The 17,714-nt window shown below is 37.0% G+C and overlaps 1 protein-coding gene across 1 annotated transcript in view; it reads right to left on the bottom strand.

Annotated features, from left to right (window-relative positions):
- Positions 1-15,750, bottom strand: part of glceb (glucuronic acid epimerase b) — a 39,035-nt gene extending 23,285 nt beyond the window's left edge. The window contains exon 1 of the mRNA XM_043245215.1: positions 15,618-15,750. The gene's annotated coding sequence lies outside the window, so the exon portion shown is untranslated. The remainder of the gene's footprint in view (positions 1-15,617) is intronic.
- Between the last annotated feature and the right edge of the window lie 1,964 nt (positions 15,751-17,714).

Raw genomic sequence — 17,714 nt, 5'->3', positions numbered from 1 at the left:
TATGAACAGAGATGGAAGATCCTCACTCTGAATTGAAGATCTGAGAAGCCTTAGCAGCTGCTTCATAAATGCTTCCCTGCTGAGTGTCTCTACCTAAAGATATCTCGTGATTTCCAGCAGCTCTCTTTCTCACAATCTCTCTCTCTCTCATTCATTTATTGCTCTCTTTTAGCAAGACTTTATGGTAGATGCTATAACTTAGTTTCTCATAATGGTGATCTCTCTTTTCCTTTCATCATCTAATCTCAGAGCCCTGTGAGAGTTAGGAATGGTAAATTAGGAAGCTTCAAGTGAGAAAAAGTGTGGCATAGAAAGCAATCGAAATGCATTTTCCCTTTCATTTCTTGACATCTCGCACTAACGTCACACAACCAAGTTCAGCTGAAGTACAAATCAATTCGAAGCAGAAGCTATATTACAAGAGACCTTTCAGCAGCAGCACTGTGAACTGAAGACCCGAGGCATTCTCCTGAAAGCTTCTGCCATGCATACAAGTCCATCCAAATAACAGCCTTGAAGAAAGCTCTCTTGGATCGCTCAAATGCAGACATTTTTTTAAGGAAGCTTAAAGTATATTCACACCAAAAGCAAATCACTGTGAATCATCGACAACTCTTCACAAATCAACTCTTCAATTCTTTAACTATGGGCAGAACAGGCCCAGAGGACGTTTAGAAAATAAACTTTCTGTAAGTAAACTTTTTAAACTCTCTCTATGAAGTCAGCAAGACCTTAAATTGACCTCTTTTCTAAATGCACCTCATTGTGAACAATTAATCTGTGCATGTTTCTGCTGAAAGACTTCTGTCTGCTGACATATGCTGGACTCCAGTCATTTAATCACTTTAAACTCATTCTTACAATCAACTGCAAGCTCGTATTCAGCTGATCTGCCTCCATAAAACCATGTCCCTGCACTATATGTAGTGTTTTTTAATAATCTCTTTTACTTGGATGTTCATCACAATGAGGAAATAAAGATCTGCTGCTACTTTTTTTTTTTATGTCTGCTGACTATGTCTAGCAATGAAAAAACATGCATCAAAGGGGGAATTGTTACAGATTATGTATGGTCTTAAATATCCGTTATATATATATATATATATATATATATATATATATATATATATATATATATATATATATATATATATATATATATATATATATATATAAAAAGGTTTTTTATATAATTGGATTAATATTAAATTCTAAATTACAATTATATTAAATTAAATTATAATTTAATATAATTGTCTCTGCCTTGCCAATAAGGCAAAGGCACTCCAATTACACTAACTTCGCCATCCAATGTGTGAATGGGATAGTCAACGTTACAATAGATGGCCATTTTACCATTTGAGGCGCAAATCGAAAAAAAGGATAAAAATGAAGGAAATAATCAAAAAGTTAAAAATAAAGTATTGGGTTGGGTTAGTGTAGGTGTAGGGAGGTTATTGTCCCAATAAGGGTCTCAACCATGGCATCTAATTGATCATTTGAATTAAAATTAACATTTACAATCCATAAGTTGCATTCTGCTTTATAACGTACTTTAAAACTGAGGTGCAGATAACTGCCACTTGCAATATATAGTTTTTATAAAACCAACTCTTATCTAGCGCAATTTATTTGAGCTCTTTTAGCAGAATTTAGAAAATTGCAATTTGACTGGACAGGACAATAAAATATTGAATATATGGGTCTGAGACAAGATGAACAATAGAGGCAACAAGAGCAATACATAAGGGGCCATGGATATAGCAAGAATGAAAAAAATGTATTTAAAAAAAAAAAAGAAGAAGTTTACAAGGGTAATATGACCTTATGTGTCAATGTGTTAATAAAAATCAACCGCTGTGACATAAATGCCTTACATTAAAGAAATATTGAATGTTTATTTCTGACACACACATCTGCTAAACAACCTGCTGCAAATTCAAGCTCTGGACTGTAAGGACAATACGGGAGAGATTGGTGTAATCAGAATCAGCAAAGCCCCCAAGCCTGCAAATTAAAAAAGAAAAAAAGTTCCTTTTTAGGTCGAGGTTAGATGCGCTGCATTTCTCCTGATTCATAAACAGCCACGAATCATACACCTTAAACAGCGAGGCTGAGATTTCAAAGTTCAGCCTCAGGAGAATGCCTCAGCCTCCCTTCAAACCAAAGATGTGGAATCGCATGAACAAAACAAACAGACGCTCGGTCAGACGGCCGTGGGCTTGTGCCTGACTACGGGGGTATGTTTGCGATTATTCACTGATGACGAGTTCAGATGGGCTAATGCTTCAGTGACGGCACCGAGCAGGCCCACACGCAGCCCACCAGCCCGAGCCGAGTGTTACTCATGGCAGCCTTCTGCTGATTACAGAGATACAATCCCCAAAAAAAACACACAAAGGCACAGGTGCATCTCGCGACCTCTGCCCCTCGTGTCAATCCTGAGAGCGGCAGTGCATCTTCCGGCTGTCGGCAAAGAGATAAGCGCCGCATTCTCTGCACCTTGTTTGCTTATGAAAGGAACTTGCATGGAATATTTATCAGCTGATGCTCGAAATCAAAAGCCTTTGAGCGAAGAGTGCTTCAAAGAGCCATATCACAGCATCTCCGCAAGGGTGATACGAGGGCAAGGACAAAGTGCAGTGCAGCAAAGAGCGGCTGAGGAGCAGACAGATTATTCATCCATATCTGAACTTTGCATAAGTGCAAGGCATTATTTACTAATCAAAGGCTTCGTGTTCGTATCAGGATTTATAATTTATACTCCATGAGAAGAGACTGTCACAGTGTGGGGGGGGAATCAAAGACAGAGAGAGCGAGACTAGGGAATGGAAGAAGCTCTTTCATAGATATAGATGATGATGATCTTCGGCGAGCATCTGGAATCAAGTCTTCTCATCAGTCTCTCCTGAGGTCTCTTCAGTGCAGCAAATTGATGTTACCAAGCCTGGGGCTGACACCACACAAATCAAATGCTTGAAACAAAACCCCACAAGCACAGAAGAACTGTCTAAAATTCCTACTCTTGTCATGGTGAAAAAACGTCTCTGCACAGAGGCTGCAAACGACAGCTGGAAGTGTTCTTGCATGTCTGTGCTGTTGCCATGTTTCTTATTGCTGTTTCTATGCAAAAAGCAGCACATGCAGAGCTGGTGAGAAAGAGGTGCAAGACAATCCACTATCTACAAATCTACCAATATTCTGGACAGCAAAATGTAAAAAAAAAAAAAATTTAATAAAAATGAGGCCTTATGCTATTTTTACACAATATCGATTCAGCTCTTTAACGTATAAACAATACCATTTTCAAAGCGATTCGCGTATATACATGCCCACAAAAAAGGCCAAAAATACTGCATTATGTATACCAGGGCAGTAGTTGGCGCTATCACCTACTTGGTAAACAACACCTGTGGGGATGTGATGATTTTATGATGTACATGATGTGTACTACGTACTATGCACGCACTGTTTTACATCCTGAAAACAGAACACCCGAATTTAGGGCTTTATATGGAAAGTATTGAGCGTTTCATTAACGGTCAACAATATTTATGGACATTGTCAAGTATAAATGAAAGCTGGATTAGCATGATGGCAAAACATATTTATGCACATATAAATTGTTTGGTGACGCAAATCTTAAACTGAGTTAAGTCCAAGGTTTTGACGCAAAAGAAATAACTGGTTAGCTGCCAAATGTTACATTGCAACACTTGGATTTTTGTTGAATGAGAGAAGTATATGTGGTCGTAAATTTGAATTAAGCCATACTTTGTGCTCCGTTTTTGAGCACGGCTCAAAAGTGGCACAGAAATAGCCGCACTTTCTTTTCAGTTATTGTTAGTCTACACAACAAGTAGCTTCATTTGAATAATATACCTATAAAATGAAAACAATTGAATCAAAATCAAAATACATGTGTGCAATAATAAAGACAAATTCATTAAATAAATACACCTGGATGTACTATGAACAAATATTTAATTTTATTGAAAAATAGGTAGGTCATTTAGACATAACGGAGGTTCCTATGATTATGATCCTAAAAAAAATAATAACATTTTACAAAGTGGATCAAGACTGATCAAGTGTTTACTGCTCAGTACTGATCGTAACTTCCTCTAGAACGCATTAAGACTAAACAAAAAGGCACATAAAAAAGGTGGAAAGGAGTCCTATGACTGCTTTTAATACAACTGCACTTAATATGAGGCACTGCAAGAACTCACACATTCAAAAACAAAGTTGAGTATAATATCTTATATAATAGGTTCACTGTGGTTTTATTAAAATCAATTTTTTCTACAGCTATTTAAATCATCTTAAATAATTTCCAGAGGTGAGATGAATGTGTCCCTTAAATCATCCCTAATTCTCATCTAATCTGCAATGCCATTAGAAAGCGGAACATCTCAGGGTTTCTTAACAGATGCAGAATCAGGAAGGAGTTCACAGGCAGACGTTCAGAGGACCGCCACGGCTTGATTAGCCAAGCTTATCTAACAGTGACAAAAAGAAAAACTACTGAACAAAGAAAGTCTTTTGTGATGGATAAGATGAAGCGCGTGACAGAGGCTGACATTTAGGAATTAACTTTAATCCCAAAGCAGGGACTTGCAACACTTTTCAGAGCTTTTTCCAATGTTTTCAGAGCTTGCTCAAACAACCATTATATAAAGTCAGAACTACTCAGTGACATTAATTAGAGACGACAAACCAGCAAACAAAACAGAGTTAAACAGTCCTGACACATCAGAGAGCGGGTCTATATAAAGCCTTTGGTATGCGATCAGACAGCAGCATATGGCAAGTTCTCACAGGCCAACCATGAGTGACTGTGACAGGGGAAAAAATGCATGACGCTAAATCTGCACCGTACTACCACATTCTCAAAAAAAACACTATCTACATTAATTAAAACTTTTAAAGTGGTTTCATTAAAAATGTGAAATATTTAATTACAAAAAAAAATAAAAATAATAATAATAATCACTAAACACATTCAAATGAGATATTCCAGTAACAAGCTATTTTAAACTCATAAATGTAGCTCCATGACAGCTAGAAACTGATGTTTGCAAGAACAGCATAACCCATTTTCCAAAAAAAAAAAAAAAAAAAAAAAAAAAAAAAAAAAAAATCACCAAGAAATTTTTTTTACGTAACTCTGGAAATCCTATTGTTTCAAAAATCAAGGTGTCAATCGATAATTTTTTTTAAGGGTTACACGCTCATGATGCAGCTACGTGGTCACAAAACATATTGTTTAAACCTTTTTAAGCATCGTGGTTTAAAAACAAGCCATTGCAATGCAACATGCAGTGAAAGAAAACTTGTTTGGCTATGTGTGTGTGCGTTTTCTGAGTGCTGAGAGTTAGTGTCAAAATACCCATTATTGCAAGTATTCTCGTAAACTCAGTAATTTACATCTTAAGCCCTGTTTACACAGAGAACAATAATTGTAAAGATAACAATATTAGCGGCTCTACCAGTGAACAATATTGACTGTTTGCTGTAAGCGAATATGTTTCCGCTGTTTTATTCTAAAGCTTGTTACAACAGGATTAATCCTGACTGGGCGTAAATGTTTTTATCGTTCATCAGCTGGAAAATAATCATTTTGAAAGTGATTCCAATGACATTGTTTCTCTTTGGCTTTATCGCTATAGCTGTGGTATGGACTCCGACTGAATATTGAGAAACTGTATCTGTATTGTTATCTTTATAGTTATCATTCATTGTGTGAACAAGGCTTTAAGTGAAAACGTGTAAGAAAACACTCGATCTGGTCAGCTCTTAAAGTGACAGCTGCCTAATATTCCTGTTGTTTAATGTTAATACCGTTCTACTGTCGTTTTATGTCGTATTGCTTGTAATTACTATCTTATTTAATTAATTATTAATTTAATTTGCTGGACTTGCATAAAAGCACTATACATTGACAAAAATTTACTGGAATGGAAGTGCTGTGAGCCGAGTTCCAGCTTCCAACAACTAGTCTAAAATTATCACTCGGGCATCATTAAAGTTAATATTAGTCTTGATATTAACAAGAGATGCCGCAAAACATTCATAAATATTCATAAAGCAGAATGCAGTTTCTTCTTCCGTTTGTCTGTGGAGCAGCAATAAAAGGTAATCTGAAGAACACATCTGACTCTTCTCCACCACGCTCATCTTCTAAACCTATATATATATATATATATAAAAAGACACCCCCTCCCCCACTCCTGTGCTCCCTACCTGGCATCATGGCAGTCAACAGGGGAAAAAAAAATCCTCTTACTGAGATTGTGAACAGCTCCGTTCCCCAGTGAGAGAGCCTCACACTGGGCTCCCCACCCCCCCTGCTCTCCACACAGGCCTGCGGGAACAACTAACTAGGTGCAATGGGTTTCTGAGAACTTGTGTGAGTCTGCAGTACAGCACCATGAGAAGCAAAAGTTATCATTTTTGTGTGTGAATACTACGCTGAAGTGGGTCATTTTAAAGTGAAAATGTGCTTCAGTCCCTCTGAACCTGGAATGAACGTGCATGGTGAAAAACTCACCTCAACTTGAAATTAGAAGACAGTAGCAATAGAACACTCTATTAAAACAAATCGGACACAGAATTATCCCAAATCTGACAAATCTCAGCTGGATTTTACAGGTTACTTAACAGGAGAGCACCAACACAGAGCAAAGTAAACATCCACCAATATGAGTCATATCATCCTGCGTCCATAGAGAGCTTTTCCAGATTTCAGAGTGTTCTTTGATGTACACTGCTGGAACTGAATCTAACTTCCTGCCTTCTGTGGAAATGACATGTTTCAGCAGAGGGCTTTCAGGGCACTCACCACATTAACAGATATCCAAGCTGTTGCTCCTCTTCAAAGCGAGCGCAAAAACGTATTTGCAAGGTTTATGCTTTCCATACTCGTGTATATGAGTGTTTCTGTGTAAAATATCTGAAGACAGGATGCACAGCAGGGTTCATTTCAAGGCTGTCTGCTTGGAAAAACACTTCCTAGTGAAAAAATCCTCAGTTTTCTCAACAGCGTTGTTTCTTGCCAAAGAAGGAGCCACGACAGGCTTATTTTTGAAAGAAATCTTCATATAGAGATGATACCGTTTCCGTTCATTATCGCAGCTGGGGCCTTTTTTTATCGTCTTTATTTTTTTTAAAAGAAGAGGCCATACAGGATGCTTTCACAAAACATTTCAAATAAAACAAACTTGAAATGAACCAAGAACGTGACAAAATGACAAAGAATTTACACCCACACCGTAAATTATCTGGATTAATTTAAATAATAATGATCACCAGAAAAGGTAAAACACCATTCATTAATCTTTGACATCAACAAAAACTCTTTATTAGACACCGATTTGTTTTCTAAAAGAGAAAATGAAAGCATAAAATGCAGCGTGCACTGTTTTAGGCGCTAAATAATTCAAGTGTTAGATTAAAAACGGCTTTTTCCTGTTTTGCATTCAAAAAAGCATTTTAAAAGTTAACTGCACCACAGAGTAACAACAAACTGACAACTAACGTATTTAGAGCACTGTTTGAATCATTTTAAAGAAGCTCCCTTTGCTTTCACTTTTTGAAGTATTCATGCGTGTACATATGACCCTCCTTTATCCTTTTCTCTGCTACAAACTGAAGAGATACAAGCAGGCCAAACACATGGAACACTTTATGAAACAGGACACGTCACAAATCCAAGGCTTCTTATGTTTCTGTGACCGTAGTTGAGGGACATAAAAATACCCTACTTCCTATCACACACAGACCACACAAACTCAAGCTCCATTCACCTTTAATAAAAACAGCCACACTCAAAGAATGCTTTCTTTTGATTAGGCAGGCTCCTTACTCGAGGGATCCATTTAAGCATTTTTTCAAATGCTGGCTAAATGTGCTTTTCAAGAACTCTCCTATAGGTTTCACTAAAGAAGGGCTGATAAATAGTACTTCTCTTGACCTCAAAGCACTCCATCAGCCAAAGGAGCTAAAGCAGCACAAAAGATGCTTAAAGAAGAAGTATTATGCACATAGAGAGATGGACAAATAAGTGCAGACGATTGAGCTGCGCACTTTGAAGGGATTTTTCAGACAGGTCTTCCGAAGCACTGCGTGTGTGTGTGTGTGTATGTTAATGTATTTCGGTGATTTTTTATTTATTTATTTTAAGTTGTAGATAGCTCAGTAGTCACAAAAGGATGTAAACAAAAAGACTAAACAAAACGAAAAATGACTTGTTCGCAAAAAAAGTAATCGGTGAACCTTTAACGATTCATTTGAATGAGTCTGACTCATGAGGCTAACCTAAAAGTTTAAGAATCTTTTTACGGACCGATTAAATTAATTTGTTCAAGAGGCAATTCTGAGGTCTAACCAGTAAGTGAAGCTAGGCCGTTTGCTTGCTGCGTCCCTTCAATAACACAAAGACTTCAAAGCTCTCCTCCAGTACTCTTTAATTGCTGAAGTCTGTTAATTATATGGCTAGACATTTAAAGACAAATAAGTATCAACCAGAGGACAGGTTGCCAGTCGTGGTGTTTTTCTCCTTAGATAATATAGGCAGGAAGGGAGTTTTTCTCCCTACTGTCACTGGGGGTTTAAAGCATTGATCTTTCTAAAGCTGCTTTCAGAAAACATGCATTGAGAAGAGTGCAATAACAACATTGAACTGACAATGCCCAGCAGCAGTGTATGGCCAGTACTGTCCTTTAAAAAAAAAAAAAAAAAAAAAAAAAAAAAAAAAAAAAACAGAATTTTCCCTCAAAACCAGGCCAACAGCAAATCCAGCATATCCAAATTGCATTACAGATTTGCTAAACTTTCTTTCTATTAGCTGAAATCAAAGAGTTCTTGCTTGTCAGGAAAGGCCAAAGCTCTCATGTGACACAAACCTTTGATGAATTTTAAGAAGCTTCAAGACAATCGGCAGCACAGTATTTGCTGAAGATCAAGGCACAGCTATACAGTTGCACCTTGTCTTTCACAGAAGGTCACATTTTTATTCTCTTCACACCTGCAAACTATGGAGAGGCGACATGGCGTGAAAGTAGATCCTTGTAGGAGGTCTGAGGGCAACATATCTTGGCTGAAAATTGGAAAAATAGACAAAAAAAAAGTACCATGATTTCCTTAAAAAAAAAAATTTATATAATAAATATATACATATATATATCCTATCTTAGCCTCTTCAGGAATCCTTTAAGTGATATATTTTGGTTTCAAAACAGCAAATTTTGTCAAAAAGCCAGAGGCTGTGCAGGTGTATGACAGTAACTCATAGATCAACTCAACCATCAATGATGCCTCGTCTAGCTCAACCAGGCATGTGCTACTGAAAACTCACTGAAGCACTAAAGAGACTGAAAAAAAAATCAAGAGCTTGGGAGGGGTCCAGGCCCTTGCATCTGATCTCAGCTGGGTGGCGGAGCAGAGCAGGTGGGGTTTGACATGTCCAACAGTCATGTCAATAGCTTGACAGCTTATTGGACAGCAGGAAACATAGCAGGCCAACGAGAACTCCTCCATCAGAACCCAGTGTGTGCAGTCTGATCTCTACCATAACTCTGAGAACGTCACAAACCTGGCACACAAATATAAAGTCTGGCTGGGGGCTGCTTTGCCAAATAATAATTGCTAGACTGGACCCCCTGACACCCCCTCCCTTTGTTCGTTCAGCAGCTAAAACAATAGATAAGAGAAAGAACAACACCATCTGTATTGTTTTTTTAAAAAAACTGTTTTTCTTTTAATGCCCGGGTAGACAGGGTTCCAAGGTCTTTGTTACAGGGCTGGGATTTGCACTGTTGAGGTTAGGATAGTTGGGCATTACTGATATATGAATGGGTGCATTTGTGAACCGAACTGGGTTGGAAGCGCCCCGAGTGACACAGCAAGGGGCTCAACTGCCAGGATAAACAACCCCCCTGCCAGATGATCCCAATGGACCATGACACTTACTTGTACTGTAGCACAACAGACAAGATGTCTATAGTCCCTCTGTGAGTTCAGCTCGCAACACACAAACTTTGTTATTTATCTAAGTTACAAAGCAGAAAGCAAAATAAAAACTTGCAGAACATGTTTATTTTAAATTAAATAAAAAGGAAAAAAAAATGCCTTTTTTAAATTCTTAACACTTGAGCGGCAATTTAGTGAGGAATCTAACAACCAATTTGTGGTCTACAGAAGGCAGCATTTCAAAGAAAAGCAGAAGGCAGACCTGAAAGGCAAAGAAAAAGAAAAAAACAGACATTGCTGCACTAAAACGGCTTCATTAAAGGCCTCTGACATGCAGAGCTTAAAAGACTTTTAAGAGCAGAACGTACGCTGTGAGATGAGTGTCATTTACCAAACAGACAGAAATTATCTAGCGGTGGCTGCTAGCTATGCACAATGACTGGGGAGAAAAGGGCTGATAGACAGCCCAAGATGCACCAAACACAAAAAAGAAGAAGTAGAGACTTGTCAGTGCAAAAATGGGATGTAAAAGGTGAAGACAAATGAGGACGAAGAATATTGTCATTGCTGACTAAAGTGTATGAGAAGGAATTAAAGCCATTTCCTCCAGTTATAATTGAGCAACAGCACTGTTCTGTCTTTTAAGTACAATACACAATGCATCCTTCTGAGCAAGTTCATAACTCTAGCCCAATAAATGTGAAAATATGCTGAACGAAGCGACCTAGATCTGTAATTTATTATTATTATTTTTTATTTATTTGGTTAATTGTTACAACAAAAAAAAAACTGGTGATCATTTAAAAAAAGTAATGATCACATGCTATCAGCATTTCAGCTGTTCCAAACACACACAGTCTCATTGCAACTGCAAAACAATAAGGCCTACATATTCAAAAATCAACTCAAAATATCAGACATGTTTAATATGATATCCTCTGACTCATAGTCTTTGTGCCCAACATGCACATACTGGTTCTGACTGTTCTGCACGTACTGTAACACAGCCGAATAGCATTAGGTATAACTATTTTAGTCCAAAAATTTAAAGTCTAAACGCATTGCATTTATTGGTACAAGACATACAAAGCAATGAAAAGAACTTCAGATCACAATGTGTATACAGCAAATGAAAAGCTACTTAAAAAAGAAATTACTCCAGAAATTTAATTAATCTTTTAAAAGAGTTGCACCTACTTCATAAACAGACTCTTTCTATGGAAGCAAACAAAAGAGCACGCACACTGCTGAAGTACAAACCACTATTCTTCAATTGAGAAAAACGTCAATTTCAAAGCCAGCAACACGGTTAGCATATTGGTTACAAGAAAGCCATAAACCTTTCTGTCTGCTGGTTTTATTGATCTTGGATGTCCGAAATCCATTAGCGCTCTTTACATACATAGTGTTTTCTGTCCCAGTTTGGTAGAGCAAGGTTTCGCTCGAGTTTCCTTTAAACCGGCCCGTGTGGAGAGAGACAGCGGCAGTGGTGGATTAGTGATGCTGGCAGAGGGCCTGGGCCAGCACTGCTCCTTGGCCAGCTCTCCAGTCATCAAGAGCATCCGAGTGATCCAAATTACGAGTGGCCCCTGTGTCCGAGGGCTCAGGAAGTGTCCAGCCAAGGGCCAAGTGGGACCGACTTCCCACAATTGACTGATATTAGTCCCCACAGGAGGCCCTGGCCATGTGTTCACAGCAGTATCACAGACAAACATCCATTATTAGTACTCCATCAGCTCAAGTATGGCACACAAAGTCTTTTTTAAAAATCAACAAACTACTATTTTATAACAGGTGAATAATGGATTTTCACGTTCAAGCCTGAATACTACAAAAAGTAGCCTGAATGCCTTCTTCAGCAATGACACTTCCCCACTCGATAACTATGACAAAGCTTCTTTTTTTTTTTTTTTTTTGAACAGCTGAAGGTCTTCTTCCTCCACCCACATAACAATGCAGCCACAGAAACTGAACATCAACGTACTCTCAGCGGCCTTTTGAAAACTAGGCCTCATAATGAATCAGAGTTCCTGCCAATTTTCTTGCCCTCTTGTCTTACTACACTCTTTTGTGCTCCAAATTTCCCCCCTGGCCAAAATCAACCAGAATTCCCTCGTGCACCTTCCCGTGCAATTAGTGTGACGAAATATCATATGCTTCTTAATCAAACTGAACTGTGGGGTTTGAAGCAGTCCCATTATAATAAGTTGTGATAAGAGGTTGATAAAAAGACAAGTAAGGTAGGAGATCACGTCTTTGAAGAAAATTGAAGACTGTGTTTTCTTATCAGAGGACACCAACGTGTTACGCTTATGTTAGAAAATGGATTTAGACTGTTTTAATTCCTTTCTTTGGAGTGCAAATGTGCAGCATGTGATAAAGCTGATCAGAGTCGGTGAAACGTGACCGAGCCATTGAGAATTCTTCGCCTCATTTACAGGTCTAAGAAGATAGTTACCAGGTTTCAAGACACATTAGTAAAGTCTGGGAACACTCTATGTCCCAATTACGGCAGCGCGATAAATAAAAACAAACTACCCGCAATGATCAAACTGAGAAGGATGCGATTTCATTAAATAAATATATGCAACTTGTTTTTTAGAGTAAATTTTATATGCAAGCAGTTCGTGTTGTTTTTTCTTTGCATCGGTTCTGCATTTGGCCAGCTGGTAACGCAATTCTGGGAACCCAACACACGCCAGCCAATTTCCCAAACTTGCTACTAAAAAGTGTTTAAAAACCAGCTCTTGTCAACAAAAGAGAACTATGAGGGATCCCTGTGGTTTTCAGCTTCAAAACTAAATCTTGATTTCATTTAACAACAAAAAAAGACAAATTAAGACAGCAAAACAACTAGTACTGTAATGTTACAGTTGTATTGTAAGTTCTTGTTTTTTTATTTTACTGTAAAACAGGGTTGGTGCTATAATGATTATAAACAAATTAGTCAACCCGATGGACCATTTTCTCTCTTGTGGTTATGCTCATGTAAACATTGACGTCATAAAAGCTTTACGAGCAAATAGCCGCAAAAATGTTGCTATAAGTGCGCACTGTCTGAGAGACACACATAAAGAATTGTCATTTTGATATTTATTCCAAATGTTGTCACTTAAACAGCAATTACATATTTAATTTAGCTTGTTTTTACTGAAGACTTTACCTACTCTTGTTCTCCATTCACCTTCAGCACTCAAGCAGTGGCTCCAGAGAGGAGATGAAGATCTCTACTTGAACAAGAGCAGCACAAAATAGCTATTTGTTTCTTTTTGGAGACAGCAGAGTTGGCACAACCTAGGACTAAAAAAAAAAAAAAAGTTCCACAAATTTCACCTTTTACTGGACTGGACTCTTTTCTGCAAGTAAGGCTATCCAATGGACAGTTTGCCAATTCCACACCGCTCAAATATGATGACTCCGCTCTGTCCTTTGAACACCTGATCCCTGAAACTATAACCGACTCATGTAGCCATTTCAGATAGCACTTAGCTAATGTAAAGCCCATACCGCAGCCAATTTGTTTCTGGTCCAGGTGTCTGCCGTGCACAAATGGGCATGCATACCTAAAACTTGGTGTTAGATGGCATTTTTGAGACGATCCGAATTCATGAAAAAAAAAGTCTTAATATTAAAGTCTTTAAAGTCTTTTTACCACACCATCAGACTTCTTTCAACAGTGGTGCTGCACTTTCACATTTCCTTGTTGAAACATGGAAGTCAACAACTGCAGAGTAAATTTCATAAGACGTACGAGAGAAAATATAGCAAATATTATTATTCCATGTTTACATCATGGGGAAGGCTGAAAGCTGCTGTTGTTTTTACAGAACATTTACTTTTAATAAAAGTCTCCTAGTGTTATACTTTAAGTCATTTTAAATTAAATTGAATTACCTTGACTTTTGAGATTTTGAACAAGTTTGTCCAAGATGGAGTTCATGCACCTTTTCCGCAAAGACATTTAACAAGTAATTTGTTTAACATTTATATCTTGATGACAACTTTATGTGTGGTGCAACTGGAATAGAATTTTCTTTAACTCCAGGGTTAATAGAGAAAGCGTTGCTTGAATCATATTGTAGTTGCATTTTCAAATTGATGAGAATCTGTCAAAACATTCTATAAATTTTTTTTTAAATCTTTTATTTGCCATATCATCCAATCCTAGTGGAAATGTATCACCATCAACATGTGAAAAGCATGTGTTGTTATTTAAAACAACCATTAAAATCATTTAGATCACTGAATAAAGCTTAAATGAAATAAATTATGAATATATAAATAAATATACAGACATATATATATATATATATATATATATATATATATATATATATATATATATATATATATATATATATATATATATATATATATATATAACAGATAATGTTGCCCTAGGAGGAAGATAACTGACACTGATACATGAGTATTAAAGTATAAATGAGTTTAAGTACTAAAATAACTCTGAAATAAGAAAAGGTAAAACTATAATATTTAAGAACAAATGAGCACATAACGAAAATACTAATAAGTGAATGAAAACTGAAATAATACAAATAAAGGCCAATTCAAAATACTAATAATTGCTATAGTATTACAAATGACAACAAAATATCATCCACACTGAGCAGTTTTATTTTCCTGAATGAGCAAGCTATTATACAGTGAACGCTGCAAATACTGGGAAATGTGCTACTACAACTCACCAGAATCATAAATCACAGAGCTGTGTAATATATAAAGTGAATATATTTAACAAGTCACTATGTCAACAGTATAATGTAATGCATCATGCGATGTCCCTTTATGAGCGGTGCATGCTCACATGTAGAATAAAATACATATTGTGGTTACTTTTATTTGATTTATTTATTTTAAAGTCTTCACTTTTTAGATTGCATAATTTCTATAACTACATTTCTTGCTTTTTTTAAATGATCAAAATTGAAATGAACATTAGAACTGTGCCTCTTTAATTCTTAAGGTCAATTCTATATTCAGGAACGTGCTCGTTCAACATGTAATACCTGCATTATGCCAAGGAGCACTTCAGCTTTAAAAAGCGACAAAAACATATCTGAGCAGCCCGTTTATGCTTTCATCTCAAAAAGACAGTCAAACCAAAGTTCCTATCAAATGATCTACAGTATCTTGTAAACAAAACCATATGTGTGCACGGAGGCAATCCTGCAAAGACGTATCAACGGTGAGAGTCCGATAGCTGTCAGTACAGCACACGCCACGTTCACGCAAGACAAACACTGGCATAGCGTGAACGAAAAGAAACCTTTCTGTTGTTTTTTCAGTGTTACAGAGCAGTCATCTCAAACAAGTGATCTTAAACTATTTATTCCTCACTAGCACCGATTAGCAAGGGTACGGGAACTTCTTTATATTCCGCGACAGTCGCAAGGACATGCTGTCAAAGGGACGAGCACGGTGATGTTGCTATGGGAACTAGAGTTTATCGTATATTGATTTTTAAGCAATTAAGAGTTAAACGAACTAAAATGAGTGAGACTAGCTGCTAGCAGTCCTGATGCTCAACTCAAAGGCACTGCACTGTCGACATGTTAGCACTGCAACTAAATAAGCAAAAAGATTCACACTCGTCAGGACGCACAGAAGCAGTATTTACTCACCTTTGCGACATTCAAGCACGCTGTTCGTCGGGCCCTTCAAAAGTTAAAAGACAACGTAAACAGCCTTAATATCTCTGCTTGCACTTCGCTTGAGAGGGAGACGGTGGCTCCACTGGCAGTCAAGCACCCACACTCAGCCCGCTACAGCGCTGCAGCGAGAGAACATATGCCACAAATATCGCGATATCACAACGCTCTTGACGACACCGGAATGACCAATCATAGTCGACACACGTCGCCCAATAAGGAAGCGGAAGGAGAGACCTCTAGACATTATTGGTCGGTTCACTGAGATTGGCGTCCTGGACAGCAATTTATAGAGCTCAATCATGCAGTTTGTTTACAGGAGGATTGAGAAGACTCTGAGGGAGCTGGAGTGTGTGAATTGTTAAAAGAGTTTTGCCAAAACAAACATAGGGAATCGATATGCACACGTTTCAAAAATATGAGATCTGAAGAGTTTGTCGTGTATACCAGACCAGAGTGCATTGGCTTTGAATGAAAAAAATAAGACGTGGCTTCCTGTAAAGCTCGACTTATGAATAATAGTCTTCAAGGACCTCTCTCTCAGAAACCCAAACAAAAAAAAAAAAAAATGCAATTTGGAAAAGATTTCTCTCTGGTGGCTTGTTACGTAAATACATATAAAATGCACATACGTGTCAAATTTTTACTCTGTATCTCCCTATAATATGTGTATTAAGATGATACCCATGAAAATATATGGTTTTATTATTAAAGCTCTATAGTTTTAACTGTGGGCTAAACATGTAATGCAATGCAATGCAATAAACTGGTGGCTAGAGATGTACAGGTAAACATATATTTTTACCATGTAGGCTATTTGTAGAAAAAAAAATCATGTATAGGTAATAATTTGCTTCAGATGTGTGTATTTAAATATTACTAACAATATAAAAGTTATTCTTATATTTGCTTCATAAAAATCATTGAATATTTCACTGTGAACAGACTGCATGCTTCAACAACCTAAGGGATACGGAAAACCTAAAAGTATGAATTATCAAGCAAAGGACAGCAAGCATGTAATAAAAGGTTTCTCAGGAAGGTTTTGATCATATTGTTCATTTAGAGGACTTAGAAATGAACTTAATTAAAAGAGAGAGAAAATAACAGCATAACATAGAAACAGAAGGAAGAGGTTTATAAACAGTTAACTAGAATGTGTAAGAAGGCTAGCAGAAGAAGAGTGGGAAAAAAATTAAGTTACAAATTACTTATAGCCATATATATATATATATATATATATATATATATATATATATATAGCTATATATATATGATATATATATATATATATATACACACACTATGGCAATGTTTAGTACTTTTTAGGGTCAAGACAACATTCAACAAATTAATGGAATAACGATCAACATAGATCCTAGATGCTGTTGACAGACCAAAAACACTTAAAACACTTTTGATAAGCGCATTTAACATCTACAAGTGATTGTACCATGCTTCAAATCAGCATTAGCAATTTTTATAATCTGCTGCCTCTGAATAGTCTGACCCAAGAGACCCATTATTAGAGACATTGACGTCTCTTTTTTAGAACATGTGCATGTGGTGCACAGATTAACACAATGAGTCAGTTTGCAGAGTGAAGGAGCATGACAATGATCATGTACACTGCCACTGTACTGCATCACTACCCACGATCCATCTGGAAGCAGTCCTAATGACCAGCCCCATGACCCTCATGAGTTCCCCAGCAAAAACACGTCAAGCTGCGCCAACAGTCACAAAATGCTTGTGATTATGCACCCACACACTGTTCCAGTGCACAGTGCTGTGATGTCGAATTAACTACCCCCTTTTAAAATATGCTAAAGCAAAGAAACAAAAGCCTTTAGAACAACTTTAAAAGCCTAATCTTTTATCTTGACAGCTCTCTCAGGGAAGTGTGGGAGTCTTTCTAGTCTTTTTATATTTGTGTTCAGTTGTTTTAGTTAGACATGACATGTCATACAAATGCATGCCCTAAGCTACTTTTCTGCTTTGTCATTTTATTGAAATAAAAAATGATATTTTATATTTAGAATAATATAAATGCTTCTTTATTTACTTACT

Source organism: Puntigrus tetrazona, chromosome 7, assembly GCF_018831695.1.
Source record: "Puntigrus tetrazona isolate hp1 chromosome 7, ASM1883169v1, whole genome shotgun sequence".
Lineage (NCBI taxonomy): Eukaryota > Metazoa > Chordata > Actinopteri > Cypriniformes > Cyprinidae > Puntigrus > Puntigrus tetrazona.
This window is presented reverse-complemented; position numbering and strand designations above follow the sequence as displayed.